This window comes from Pogoniulus pusillus, chromosome 14 (assembly GCF_015220805.1).
Source record: "Pogoniulus pusillus isolate bPogPus1 chromosome 14, bPogPus1.pri, whole genome shotgun sequence".
Classification (NCBI taxonomy): Eukaryota; Metazoa; Chordata; class Aves; order Piciformes; family Lybiidae; genus Pogoniulus; species Pogoniulus pusillus.
In genome coordinates, this window is record NC_087277.1 from 17,003,050 (window position 1) to 17,018,401 (window position 15,352).

Genomic DNA, 15,352 nt, shown 5'->3' on the forward strand with positions numbered 1-15,352 from the left:
TAGAGGACCATCTGAAATATTACATAGAACACTACATTACTTTTTGAATTATACGTTTCATCAAAAAAAGAATGACAGGCGCATTTACAATGTGATCAACACCACATCTGACATACCTCAGGTAGCTTTAAATACCCATGAACAAAATGTTATTACAACATGACAAGTATCAGCATTAGCTAACTTGCCCTGTACTTCACCCAGAACACATCCAGCTCACATTTGCTTCCATTACTGACAACAAGCTGACAGATGAGTGGCTAATTAACTGCTGCAACTTTCTCACCATCCCCACTCTTCTGTTCATACCTGCTTCCCACCCACCATGATTTAAAAAACAGAAGCAATATTTAGTCTCTTTAGTTTATAGGATCCACCAAAAAAAAAAAAGGTATCTTTCAACAGTTTCAAATCACAATTTCCTCTCTTCCACTGAGAGAAACTCCTCCTAAATCACTCTGCTTATGGTTCTTAACTGCTAGTATTTGAAATTAACGAAGTCCAAATTCTCACTAAGATGCTACGAGGAATCAAGATGCATTTTCCTTCATTTCAGGGCATACACCTGGAAATCTGATTCATTTACAGCACATCATTGAGCACGTCCACAAAGCCATCTACCCAGCCACCAGGAGCCAAATTTTAGACCTGCTGGAGAGCAGTGAAAGGGAGGAGGACTTGGGAGTCCTGGTGGATGGAAGGTTGGCCATGAGCCAGCAGTGTGCTCTTGTGGCCAAAAAGGCCAATGCCATTCAGGGGTGTATTAGAAGGACTGTGTTTAGTACATGGAGGGAGGTTCTCCTTCTCCTCTGCCCTGGTAAGGCCTCATCTGGAATACTGTGTCCAGTTCTGGCCCCCCCAGCTCAAGAAAGACCAGGAACTGCATATGAGAGCCCAGCACAAAGCCACAAAAATTATTAAGGAAGTTGAACATCTTCCTTACAAGGACTGAGGGAGCTGGGGCTTTTTAGCTTGGAGAGGAGGAGACTAAGGGGAGATCTCATTAATGTTTATAAACTTGTAAGGGTGAATGCCAGGAGGATGCAGCCAGGCTCTGCTCGGTGATGCCCAGGGACAGAACAAGGGACAATGGATGAAAGCTGAGGCATAGGAGGTTCCATGTGAACCTCGAGAGGAATTCTCTTCCACTATGAAGATGACAGAGCACTGGAACCAGCTGCCCAGGGAGGTTGTGGAGTCTTCCTCTCCAGAGATGTTCAAGAACCATCTGGATGCATTTCAGTGTGACCTGCTCTAGGTGATCCTGCTCTGGCAGGTGGGCTGGAGCAGATGATCTTTTAAGGTCCCTTCCAGCCCCTGACATTCTATGATACTATAATTCACTCTCAGTATCTATGCCAGTAATATATAAAGCTTTTGCCTATGGGGAAGAGCAGTATGGATGGACAAGAGACTGCAGCAGGGTCCCTAAGAACTAATTTTATTCAGCATCACAAAAAAAGGTAACTGAAATCTTCAAGACTGCAGGAGAGATCAAGCTCCTATGGGCTGGCAAAAACAACACCAATGGGAAAAGAAAGAAAATCCCGAAGGATCTCACAAACTGAAGCAAATTGCTAAAAGGCAGCAAATATGCTTCAACAAACAGATATGATGTAATGCATCTAGGGGAAAAAAATATTCCTCCTTAACCACTTAACACTTGCACTTTCTCCAGTTCCAACTGCGGGAGGAAGGCTGAGTCACTGTTTTTCTCTGAAATCATCAACTCAGCGTAGCAGCTAACCCAAAAAAGGCAGGAAAACTGTATCATTGGGAAGGATATGTGGTACTTAAACCTATTACTGTACAAAACAGCAAAGCATCCACATCTTGTGCTCAGTTCCGTCTCTGCATCAGAAGGAACAGAAAGTGGACTTAGAGAACATCTGTGGCAGGGCAGCTGAAGCAACCAAAGGATGGACCAGCTGCCATGCAAAGCCTGGCTACAGAACCTTGAACCCCTCAAGGTGGAAGGGCATCAGGCCCACAGTGAAAACATCTTACTAGCATAAAAAAAATCATCTTACTAGCAGAGAGAGAGACCCACACACACCAAAAAGCCAAATGAACAGGAAAAAATAGGGCAGTGGAACAAAAGAAAGAAAAACAATTAAAAGGGGAGAAAAGGAAAAAAAAAAGGGGGAAGGAAAAAGGGAAAAAAACCCTCACACTAAAAAAGAGACAAAGAGACCAAAAAGAGACACAGAAAATACAAATCTCTGCAGCACCATTGTTCATCACACCCTGACAATGTAAGCAGTAGTAGGCATTTGAGAGGACTACTACTGGAGATTAGCTTCAAATCAGTAAGACTGCCTCTCTTTACAGCTGGCAGTGAGCTTCCTGAAGTTCCTGCTAGAGCAGAGTGTGCAGGTGGGTACCACGAAGCAAGTTCAACAGCAAGATTCACAGTAGGTTCACAAGGGAAGAGGGCAAGAACTAGACAGGAAGGTACCACCTGGCATACCTGACACAGTGGGGACGCAGAGGAAAGACAGAGCTAGATGTGCAAACCTTCAGCTGCCACTGAGGCACACTGTGTCAACACCTTCAGCTGCCACTGAGGCACACTGCTGGCCTGTATGATCAGTGGTCTCCTTCAGCAGCATCTCTAGTATCAAAAACAGTTTGGCCAACACGACTGAGAAGGTGACCATCATCCCCCTCTACTCACACTGGTGAGTCTGCACCTCAAACAGTAGGTTTCATCTCAGACCTCTCACTACAGCAAGGACACAGAGGTGCTAGAGTGCATGCAAACAAGAACAACAAAGCAGCTGAAGAGTCTGGAGACCAGGTCGTGTGAGGGAAATGGGGTTGTTTAGCCTGGAGAAGAGGCTCAGAGGAGACCTCTTCAGTCTACAACTGCCTGAATGGAAGCAGTAGTGGTCATAGTGGGGTGGGTACTTGTTTCTTCTCCCAAGTAACAAGTGAAAATACAAGAGGAAATGTCTTCAAGCTGCACCAGGGGAGGTTTAGGCTGTATGTTAATAAGTATTTCTTTCCTGAAAGGGTTGTCTGAAACAGGTTGCTCAGGTAACTGGTGGTCACTACTGGAAGGGTTTAAGAGACGTGGTTCTAAGTGGTGGACTTGGCAGTGTCAGGTCTACAGTTGGACTCAATCATCTTAAAGGTTCCTTCCCACCTAAACAATTCTACAGTTCTTGTGTTCTTAAAATCCCTATTGTGACTCTGTGAATATGTAGGAGAGTCACGATTTTTAGCCATAACCTAGAAGAATACCTTCTCAAAAGTGCTGTTCTAAGAATGGCACCTGCATTATAAAAATGTTCTTAGCCTTTAATGGCTTACAGCAAAAGATGATGTGTTTAACTCTTAAAGCCTGGAAACCTAACAACTGCTTAAGATCCTTCATGAGAAACATGTGTTCATCAATAGCTTAGATCTATCAGGAATATCTCCAGCACTGTGACATGTGATGATGAAATCTTGATGGAAATTATGTGACATTTTATCAAACTAACAATTCAGGCCCTCAGGCAAGCTTAGGGAAAGCTTTAGACAGTTACTCTATCTGTGTCTAGCTAGTCCCTCATTTGTACTACAGAGCACTTGATCTTAGTAGTGATAACTTTACTGGATTAAAAAAAAATCCCACAACATTGTCTTGACATTGCTTGCCACCGTTGAATTTCCCTTGTCATTTTCCATGATGGGCTCATGACATGCAGTGTGCCACCACAAGTCACCCACGTTTTCTAAAGATGACAGGATTTTACAGTTCCTTTACTGAAATACAAATGAGCACTGCATGCCAGGAAAGCTGCCTTCAACGATAGGTATGACAGGAGCTCGCAAGCACACCTAGGTGCTTCTGAATGCAACGTTCATGTTTTTCCAGGTACAGAAATTAATGCCAAGGAAAAAACCAAGAACAGAAGAGAATTAAAAGGAAGTAATAATGCAAAATACTGAAATGCAATTCAAATGGAGACACACGTGCCTGACCACAATGTAAGAGAAAGCAGCTGTCCATGAGCATTTTGTGTGGGCTTATTTTAAGAAAAACTACCTTAAAAGATTTAGAATATCAGACCAACAAGGTAACAAAAAAAGCTACCCAAAGTTCCATTTTGAAATACTAGGACAGTATTTTGCAAGTTTGGCATTTTGGTGCTTTTTGAAGACAAATGCTTAGAAAGCTGAGAGAGTCACTTCCCTTCATGTTCCAGCACTAAAAAATTATGCTGTTTCCATGGTTATGGCCCACACATGGATTCCATTGTTGCAGCAGTTTTTCAGAAGCTACAATTAAAGTTTTAAGTTTTTTTCAGCTGAAGTTACAGAACATTCAAGACAAATGAAAGAAGGCTGAAGATAATCAGTGTAGCCCACAAGGAGGGAAAAACGTAAAGGACAGCTTTCCAGTAAAGAACACACACAAAGCACTTTGTCAAAAGTTTAACCTAAGATAATCACCTTACACATACATTGTACTTAGCAAAAGGAAAAGAAAAAGAGCTGTTACTAGTTAATACTTGTATGCATGAAAAGACTTAGTGCCTAAAAAATACAACGTTGTATTGACCTCAATGGGATTATTGCAAGGCATTCAAAGCAAGGTTGACAGCAGCAAGAGAAGTTTTTGTTCCTTACCAAAACCTACCCCAAAACACAAGATTAAGTGTACTTTTTAAGGAGAATCTGTTTGTTTGGTTTTTTTTTTTTTGTTAGGCCAGCAGTGACACTGTGGATGGAAAAAAGAAACAAACAACTTTTGAGAAGAAGCTCTAACTGCAGCCAAGTGAAGCGTAACATCCCTTTACAACAAACGGGCACTTTCACAAGCACTGGCGCATTTAGTCAGAGCTGCAGTCTGAAATCAGTTCTCCAATACCACAGCACTTTGGTATCTTAATGTTAGACATAATAGAACATGCTCAGAGTGCTAAACAAACTTCCAGTAAGTTTACCACCATGATAACTCCTGTAATTTCATCTTGTTTCAGCAAGTCTTACATGTCTTACTAGGGACACACACTACACCACTTCCAACAACTACCCTACATGAAGATGCAACAAGCTGCAGAGTAATTCTGGTGGAGTGGGGTGTGTTTTCTAAAGAAAAGTTTTAGAAAGCCTTTTTGACTCTAAGTCACAAAAGAATACCATTTCAATAACCTAGAATGACTAAGCTATTTGTCACAAGAACAGAGTGGACAGACAGCAATGAGAATTAGGAAAGAGTTAAAACCAAACATTTTTGTTACACAAACTTGTAATTATTCTTAAGCAAAAAAGACACAGAGCCTACCTCAAGGTCTTAAACAGGAATTCTGAGGCAACAGAAATCAAGACTAATGATCAGGAAGTGGCAAAAGAGTCATTATAGAGATATGTATTATGCACTACGCAAGAAAAAATAATTATGCCAGTTTAGATACGTTTCATCATAGCAGTATTTGTGTCAGGTTGGTTCCCTCCTCCCCACACCACACAGACCAGATGCACCAGCAGAAACACATACAAACTTTTTACCTGGCTTTTCTCCTTCTCTCTCCCCTTTATAGTTTTTCAGATGGAAGAGACAGAGGACAAATGCAGGCAACAAAAACGATGAGAAATGAGGTAGGAAGAAACCACAGGCAGAAAAATCCCAACAAAACAGACGAAGAAAAACACACGCATAACCCAGGACAAAGAAATCAAGAAATGACTGATGAAAACTACATTATCAAGAGAAAAAACACAGGGTAGTGGGGGAACAAGACTGTAGACAGAAAAGTTTCAGTATACAACAAGAGACAGGCTTTCTTCTCCTAATTGGTTCTGACATGTAGCCGTCTGAGAGTGACTCTCAAAAGAGTGCCATTCGTGTGAAAGGAAAACCCCATCATGTCTGCTCTCGGCAAAATGATCAAACAAGAGACCCAGTTGGCTTGACAGAACACAACACGTGTGCAACTTCCATATTCCCTTTGCTGCTACTTCCAAACACTGCCATTAGTCCTCTCAGCCAAGCGAGCAAGTCAGAGTTTGTCTCCAACACAGCAGCAAAGGAAGCCTGGCGCGTATGATTAATGGATTCTCATATCCACAAACCTCTGAAAAGTGTCAGCTTGGCATCATTAAGATTCTATCAGTCCAGAATTGCAATTTAAGATAGTACTTTGTGCCTTAATCTGCTGCTCTATTTAAATCAATTTAATGCACAGCAAAAACTTAATTTGACAAAATTGAAAGCATTATTTCTCTCTGCCTCTGGCATGAAACAGATTAATACTACCAGAAATACTTGCAGAAAGATTCAAGACTCATTACATCCTAGGTGGCAGATAAACATTAGATATACTATGAACTCTATAGAGCCAATACTGTGTCTAAGAGCTGTGAGTTTTTAGTTAGCGCTGCTATTACCTCCCCAGCAGCTAACCCAAGTTGTACCTCCTACACAAGCCACAGCTGCAATTTTCTAAGTCAATTCTCACAAAACATTATTTCAAACAATACTAACAGACTCCACAGACACTAGGGAGGATGAAACAAGGACAAAGACAGCTCGCAGTTTACATGCACATAACATCTTCTGTGCAAATTCCTGGCCAAACCCAGGCTGCATAAACCCAGGCCAGAACAGAACACAGGAGCGGGTCCCTGCTGTCTCAGATGAGAGAAACGTCTTACACCTCTCCCTACAATTAGCACGGTTTGATTTAAACTGATCCACAGAAGTACTGAAAGAATGACAGCAAGCTGCCACCGAGACTGTTTGGAGATGCACACAATGGCCTGAAGCTAGAAGGTAACACATGTTGCAGAAGACACACCTACTAGTCAGCCCTGTCTGGCAGCTGGAGGCACCCAATTCTGTGGCAAGACTGGAGCTGGTTTTCCAAGAAGCAGCTCTTGTGATTTCAGTGCCAGGCCATAGCATGACCATGCCATTTGTACTGCAAAATGAACACTTCTGCCTTCAGGGCTGTCAGACCAATTTTCCTCAGAAATAACGAACACACCAATTCTAAGGCCAGCAGCAGGAAAAGGAATCCTGACAGAATGCTTTTCATGAAACAGCCTCATTACTTCCACAGCCCCTTAGTAACTCTGACTTCCTTATATTGATAAGTATTTTGGTACTGCAGAGTATTACAGGTCTGTTGTGATTTTGTGTCAGGACACGACTCAAAAATTGTTTTCTTAATACGAACCATCTGGATGTATTCCTGAGCGAACTACCCTAGGTGAGCCTGCCTTGGCAGGGAGGTTGGACTCGGTCTCTGCAGGTCACTTACAACCTCTAAAGTGCTGTCATATGCATCTACTATCAGAGGAGAAGTCTGAACTTTACTACTTTTGCCGGTGTTAAGAAATTGCTGCTTCACTTCAGAAGTATACAGCCAAGTATTTCAGCAAAAGCTGAAATGCAACAGGAACGTATACCACTTGCATACAATTATACAATTACATCTTACTTGAATTTGCTTTGTTGATACATAAATTGCAGTACTAATGGTGAATAGCTATACTGCTGATGCCTTAGAAGCAAACTAAGTTAGCTATAATAAATAGCAAAACTGAAGAAAATGATGATGTAGTCCTTTAAGAATAAACAGAAGAGTTACAGAGGTCTTAATTATATTTGGTACAGCCTTCTGTACATTGGACTTACTGAACAAATACTTTCTGCACAAAGACCGCAAAGAAGCATGCAGAAGAAATTTGTGCTCTGCATCAGCAGCAGTAAAATGTAATTTTTGTGTACCACAATGTAATCTGTAGGAAATTACAAGAAAATGAAAGACTACACCAAGAAAAAGCATTGTTAAGCTTTCAAATTCTTCACAGATATCAGAGTTTATTCATTATCCCACCTTTTCACACGAGTGAAAAAACAATGCCTGCTTACCTCTTATTTCAAACACAGATAAAATTACTTAAGGATTATTCTCTAAAAAGCTTCTCCTTTTCTGACTTTTCATTGGGCATGGAAGAAAACAAGACACACAATAAAAAAAGCCACCCAGCTTTCTCTGCTTCTGATGCAACATGGACCAAGTCAGATGTCACCAAATCCCACAAGAGTAAGAACAAAGCAATTCAGCCACGGTGATTACCCATAACTGAACTGACAGTTGTTTCATGCACTTTCAAGCTCAGTAACATGAATGTGACGACCATTTTTTCATTTCATTATTATTTAGTTTTCAATTTACCACATCTGGTATGTGAAGTACCCCTAGCACACTGGATATTAGAATATATTGTAACGATATCTTCCACCTCCCCATAATGCGAAGAAAATATACGCAGTGCTTAATAAAAAATGAAATTAAACCAAACAGTGAAACAACACAGAGCTCATCAGGATGTCTTTTCCCCATTTTTTCTCTTCTGAATTATTGGTGAAGGTATCAAAAAACTCACCCTCTAAAAACACAAATGAGAAAGAAAACAACTTAAGGTCAAAATTAAAAGCCTTACTCAATTTTCCAATAATTATTACAAAAAGACTCATTCAGTGCCAAGCTGCTGAAGACCTAATCAGATTCAGAGTGGATGTTAAGTTCAATTTGCTCAAAAAGGTTAAACTAATTCTGGCACAAAATCATCCAGCTACTGCACAAGGATGTCGGTATCTCAGGAACTTCTGAGCACATCTTTGCTGATATGCACAGAGATCAAATTAAAGAACCGTGGTGTGTACTTAGCCCAGAGTCAGCTCTGGTACAGTTAATATATATTTCATCAATCTGCAAACTAAGCATTTGTGACAGTACAAAGGAATTTCAGGCCACATACGCTAACAACGTGTCACAGAAGGGGAACTGCAGTAATTTCTACTTTGTATTTGTCTGCTGCAGCGCCGTGTAAGAATAAATGCACACATTCTAAAGAACAGCATACTGGTTTGCTCTGAGATTTCAGAGGGAGTCAAACAACAACATAACCAATTTCAGCCTAAATGACAGGAATGTTAACACTGCTGCCCCGTGAATAGCATGGGAGTCAGTCCACTTCTCTTCTTTATCGCAATTCCTGAATTAGAGCAGTAACAGAAGTCACCAGGCCAGAAGGAAACCTAATGCATGTGTCTGGATTTGTACAGCTAAGAGGAAAAACAACCAAGCAAAAAACAAACCACCACACAGAAATCCTCTACAAGAACTTGGGGTAAACTGGGCAACTCTGCCTTACAGAAAAGCAAAGCAGTAACTTGTATATTAATGTAGCACATCTGGCTGGATTGGGTCTGTCAGCGGCCTAAAGCATTCCCAGTAACCCAGCAAGGCTGGAATCAGTGAATGCAAGAATTGTTTGAGTTGGAAAGAACTTTTTAAGATCATGTAAGTCCAACTCCTCTGCCATGGAGGCAGGGACACCCTTCACTTGGATCAGATTGTTCAAAGCCCTAGACCAATCTGACCTTGAATGCTTCCAGTAATGGAGCATCCACAATTCCTCTGGGCAACTTGTTCCAGAGTCTTATCACCTTCATGATAAAAAAATCCAATCAAAGTGAGCACAAAACCCCACTACTTTTTATAGTCAATTTAAAACTGTACTCTGAGTGTACAACTGTTACTGGAGCCTGTAGTGACAGTACAAGGGACAGAAGCTTTCTCATAAGCCCTCTTTCTACACTGAAAGGCTGTAATAAGGTCACTCCAGGGCCTTCCTTTGCAGAATAAGCAAACTCAGCTTTCTCAGCCTGTTCCCATAAGGAAGGTGCTGCAGCCCTCTGATCATTTTTTGGCCCTCCCCTGGATTCACTCTAGCAGTTCTGTGTCTCTCCTGTCCTGGACACTCCAGAGCTGGACAGAGTACTACAGGTGAGATTTCACCAGAGCAGAGAGCGAAATCACATCCTGCAACCTGCTGGCCATGCTTCTTTAGATGCAGCCAAGGATACAACTGTCTTTCTGGCCTTCAAGCACATACTGTACAAATACATGATCTTTTAGAGTAGGGTCACACTTTTTTTTTTTTTACCCTGTACTGCAATGAACAACTCCCTGATCAATCTACTGGTTAAAAAAACACCACACCCCCCCTCCAAAACTCTCTACAGCTAGGGAATCAGCTGGTGCTGTTTCAGCTCATACTGCTCTTCCAGTACACAGTCCTAAGGCTTTCCCCTCCTGAAGAGGTTCAGAGAACTAGAACAATTCCTCCTACTATCCCCCCTTAGTTGTGTAAATGCCATCCCCTTACTGCATGCTATTTTAACTTTTCAGACTTATTCTTACCTCAGCAGTTGTAGAGATCACTTCTGACCACACTAAGGAAAACCAAAAGCAATGGCAGAAGGTTTCCACATTTAAAGAGTAAGACACACATGAACGGCACAGCATGATGTTTAATAGGATATTCAAGATCACTGGACCACCTTGGACACTTCCAACATAGTTTTACCTTAACATACTAAAATATTTAAAATACATTGTTTTGGTTTGGTGGTTTTGTTTGCATTACATCAAAAATTGTTCAGAACAGATTAATAAAGCATTATTTCCCACACATCCATACATTCCACATCCACATGCAGAATACTCTTGAGTAAGCAAAAAGCACAAATTAGACACCATTCCACAAACCATGAAGTGCAGTTCTGAGGCTGGGCAGATGGCAGCCACTTGTCATAACTCATCCTGAGGCCTCTTTTCAAAGCACTCACATGAACATATCTATATTTTACCCTTCTGACCTGTCCTACATTCAAAACTTGTGTCTGAGAAGACTGAGGGAAAATACAATCTTGTCTGGCTTTTTAAGAAGTTAATACTAAGAGAATATGAAGTTCTAACTCCTCTATCTCTTCTCTAAAGTACAGAAAACCCAAGCTAGACTGAGAGACTAAAGCCTTTATCTCTATTGAAGTTTCCATGATTTAGCCTCCACAGGACTTAACTCCCTACAGACTCCTAAGTCTCTATCCCACACACTAAAACTGAAGTCCTTCAGAATGCAAACATGATGCTTTCACAGTTGAGGTAAGCAGTACAGTAGGTTTGGCCACAAAATGGTTTCAATTATTTGCTCTCCTTCCGGTACAGATCATTAAGAGACACCTTGCCCCAAACTGCTGGCTGAGCCTACTTACATCTAGTGTCCTAAGGCAAACATGGCTTTCCCTCCCAACATCATTTTTTTCCATGACACCTCCAAGAGAAAAGAACAAACAAGGAATCCCCACTCCACCTGCTGGAGTTAAGATAGTCCCATTATGTCAACTTCTATCAGCTCACCATCATCACAAACAACTTCCAGGTAGTAAGCAGTTCTTTTTGAGCCCTCAGCTCAAGAGCTGTCCTCAAACAGAGTTCCTGGCTTTTAAATTTCATATTACAAGCAAGACTAGAGACCTAGTGAATCTCTATCCCAACACCATTTAAAGATGGTTACATTATTCAAATGAAAGGCAATCAACTGTAGCATTAAGAATCAAATGAACACTTTTAAGCAGCATGAACTAATAAAAATTACTCTGATGACCTCATACAACAGCCACACAAAAATATTTTTAGAGACAAAATCCTCTCGTTAAAGAAAATCATAACAGATGATGAAATTTATTTAATCCACATGTATAAACTCTAAGAATAAGCTAGCAGAAACCTCTGCAGAGAACATTCATGGACTGGATTACAGCCCTGATTACTGGCTAAACACAGACACTTGAGCCTGAAAGCTCCATGAAACCCGGGTCTGATTTCTGAGGTATGGGGAAAATCAAATACCATAAGAGGAACAGCGGGAATGGTGACAAACTGCCAAATATTTCACATGCAAATGACACTATTTTCACATTAGAAAATGTGTTAGCAGTAGCTTACTACTTAATTTTAGCCTATCCCTACTTTCTAATCATATTTAAAAGCATTTCAAACAGTAACTTGCAGATGAAACCTAGCCTCAAGTTTGTGAAAACAGTTAAATATGTGAACCTCATGTGCAAAATCCACATTAATTTGGAATTCAGATATCTTGTCTTCAAAACCATCATTTGCTAAAGTACAGAGTTGAAGATCAAGTAACCACAACTGAGAAGAGCCTTGGAAGCTTAAAAAACAGCAGTGTACAAATTAATAATTAATCTGCAGTAGGTGAAGGAGCTAAAAGTGTATCAGAAGTTATCTACAAAGTGTATATATCACAAACCACAAAAAGAAATAGGTATCCATGTGCATTACCAACAACTTCAGCAGCCATATATCACGAACATTTCAACTTTCTTTTTCCTTTAATCTCTCCTGCTTTGAACAAAATCCTGGGAACAGACACCCCATTTAAGCAGTAAATGGCACATAGGTGCCATCGGTTTAGGATTTCTGGATTATGCAAATCATTTTTTCCACGCATTTCAGTTTCTACCACCAGTATAAAGTGGGCTTGAAGAGGTTTCCTTTTCATGAGGGCTGCTCACATCCCTGCTTCCCTTCTTCTAATACCTGCATTCTTCAGAGATTTGAGGTCTGGCAGACAAATCAAGACATGTCATCGCTTCAAAATGTATTTCAGGCCCTGTGAAGGGCACGAGGGCACAGTGAAAACGAGAAGATTCCAAGTTACCAAGACTTCCTGAATAGACTGCACATAACCTTGATTAGCCATCAGACCAGCTCTACAGAAATATGTACGCTACAGAGATGAGAATCAGTATTAACCAACCTGTAACAATTTCCAGAAATTCTACATTGCTGCCACTTAAGAGGACTGAGAAAAATAATAGTTCTGCCATCCCAAAACACAAGTCCTTTGCTCGATTATCTATAATTAACCATAGCTTCTACAAGAACAAAAATTCTAGACCTGCAGCCAAGCTTTAGGCTTTTCCTACAAACCGCTTTTCGAGTGTTCACAATTGCTCTTGGAGAAATGAAAATATCTGAGAAAAGAAGTTCATGGGAAAGTGACAAACTGGAAGCCAACTCCATCCAATCCATTCAAGTAACAGAAGTTATTTGTTCTTGACAATTATTTTACAGTTCAGACAAGTTTAAGGATTAAATATTTTCTTTAACAATATAAACCAGAAGATAATTATGAATGAAGGGATTACATAGTCACATGCTTAAAAACAACTAAACCTTCTCATTGATCACAATCCTCTCTCTCCACCTTCATACTTCAACTTTGCCTACTAATAATTAGGAGATGTACAACTTGCATTAGACACTAAAATAAACCTCATATTTGTGTGTTTCAGCTAGTTTTACATGTATGCTTCCTGGAATACAGCTATCAAATCTTTCCTGTGTGATGATACCTTCAAGTGGGATTTTCATTGGAGAAGCTAAACCAGCATCTTCTAGCCCATATTAGTCATACTGATATTGTATGCAGTTCTTGCCATGATGGTAGCAGTGTTCTGGGCAGGTTTTTCTGCTCTCATCAGTATGGATACAGAGGCCAGCAGTACACGAAGCAATGTAACTTACAGCTTTCCCATGTCGATCTTTCTCCTTTCCAGGAGAGCTGCATTTACGTCATGTCTCCAAAGTTAAGTGTTTATTACTGAAAGTAATAAACTCAAACTTACATGCAAGGCAATTTGTAAGGACTAGCAGCAGAAGAGTACAATCTGTTCTGTTTAAAATAACTACGATGCAATACAGTTCAGACTTTCAGGAGTCTAAAAGATACTACAAGCAAAACACCAAAAAGGCACTTCCAGAAACAGGACATAGTAAAATACATTGAGTATAGTACTACAGGAAAAAGCCTCCCATTTCTTTTGGATATTACTCTTGTAGAGATTATTTAGAATATGGGAATTGTCTGAAAGGAGTAATTCCATGATCACAGTTGCCTCAGTTCCTTCGGCCCTGAACACCTACTGTGATTCTGTCATGCTTTTATCATTGCACTCTGAAAGTTAAACCAGAGTCATCTTGAAAGAAATGACAACACAACCAGATGCTTACAATACATACATATATATCCTGGCATGCCAAATTTGGAGTCCTGCTGACAACCATGACTTTAAGAGCCCTATTCCTTTCCATGGTCTAAATGCTATTTTACTAATATAAAACATGACTTTTTTTTAAATGGAAATCTTGGTTAGTAAGGCAAAGACTAAGCTTTCTACAGTACAGCTGAAGGGGACTGTATTATGATGTACTTTCCACATGCTGTTGAAGGGGACTATTTCAGTGGTACTTGAACAGTTATGATTAATTTCTGCTGGGAGATCAAGCTCCCTCTTGGTATAAAGCATTACACCGTATTTAATGCAGCTGGGACATGTTTAATGGCCATAGCTGTCGTAGGCTGACAGTGGACTCAATGATCCTAGAGGTCTTTTCCAACCAAAACAGTTCTATGAATCTATGTTTTTGGGGTGCACTTCAAGACTCTTATTGCCTTCTGATATCCTCTTCATCCTTGTCAATAACAAAACACGGCCACAGTACCCTTGTCCAGAAGCTTGTGCAGGCAGTTCAAGGTGCCTGTTTTACTTCTTCCCACATTAAAACAAAGCACTGATTCTTAGCTACCAGTAAGAAACAGACTGAAGAAATCACATGATTTTTGAAAGCCATCAACTCTATACCCATGGTAGCAGTGTGTGGACAACACACAATAAAAATAAAAAATGAAACAGTATTTCTGTCAATTCCTGCTACTGTAAATGGAGATAATGAAATTCAAGCACAGGAAAAAAACATTATTTCCAACAATTAAATTTCATAATAAATTTATATCTTAAGAACTACAATGCAGTAGGAAGATATGGCTGTTGACATCAAATTAGTGATGTGTCTTGTAAATGAGAAGACAGCATATCAGAGGCTCCTAACACTATCATTTTCCACCAGCTTTATAAATCACCGAATGGCTTAGGTTGGAAGGGACTTCAAGGATCACCCAGTTCCAACCCCCTGCCACAGGCAGGGACCCCTCTCACTGGAACAGGTTGTCAAGGCCTCATCCAGCCCGGCCATGAACACCTCCAGGGAGGGAGCACTCACAAGCTCCCTGGGCAACCTGTGCCAGTGTCTTACCACCCGCACTGGAAAGAACTTCTTCCTAAAAATCTCCCTTCTTCCAGTTCAAACCCTATGCCCCTCATCCTGTCTTTACAAGACCTTGTAAATAGTCCCTCCACAGCCTTCCTGTAGGCCCCCTTCAGATACTGGAAGGCCACTGCAAGGTCTCCTTGAAGACTTCCCTCCAGACTGAAGAGCCCCAACTCTTATAGCCTGTCCTCATAGCAGAGGTGCTCCAGCCCTCTGAGCATCTTCATGGCCCTCCTCTGGACTCGCTCTAACAGTTCAATGTCCTTCTTGTGTTAGGGGCTTCAGAACTGCACACGGTACTCCAGGTGTGGTCTGACGAGAGCAGAGTAAAGGGGGAGAATCCCCCACCCTTGCCCTGCTGGCCA

At 40.8% G+C, this 15,352-nt stretch overlaps 1 protein-coding gene across 4 annotated transcripts in view; it reads right to left on the reverse strand.

The window, feature by feature from the left end:
* Nucleotides 1-15,352, reverse strand: part of PTK2 (protein tyrosine kinase 2) — a 196,855-nt gene that overhangs the window by 161,705 nt on the left and 19,798 nt on the right. The gene's annotated exons all lie outside the window — the stretch shown is intronic.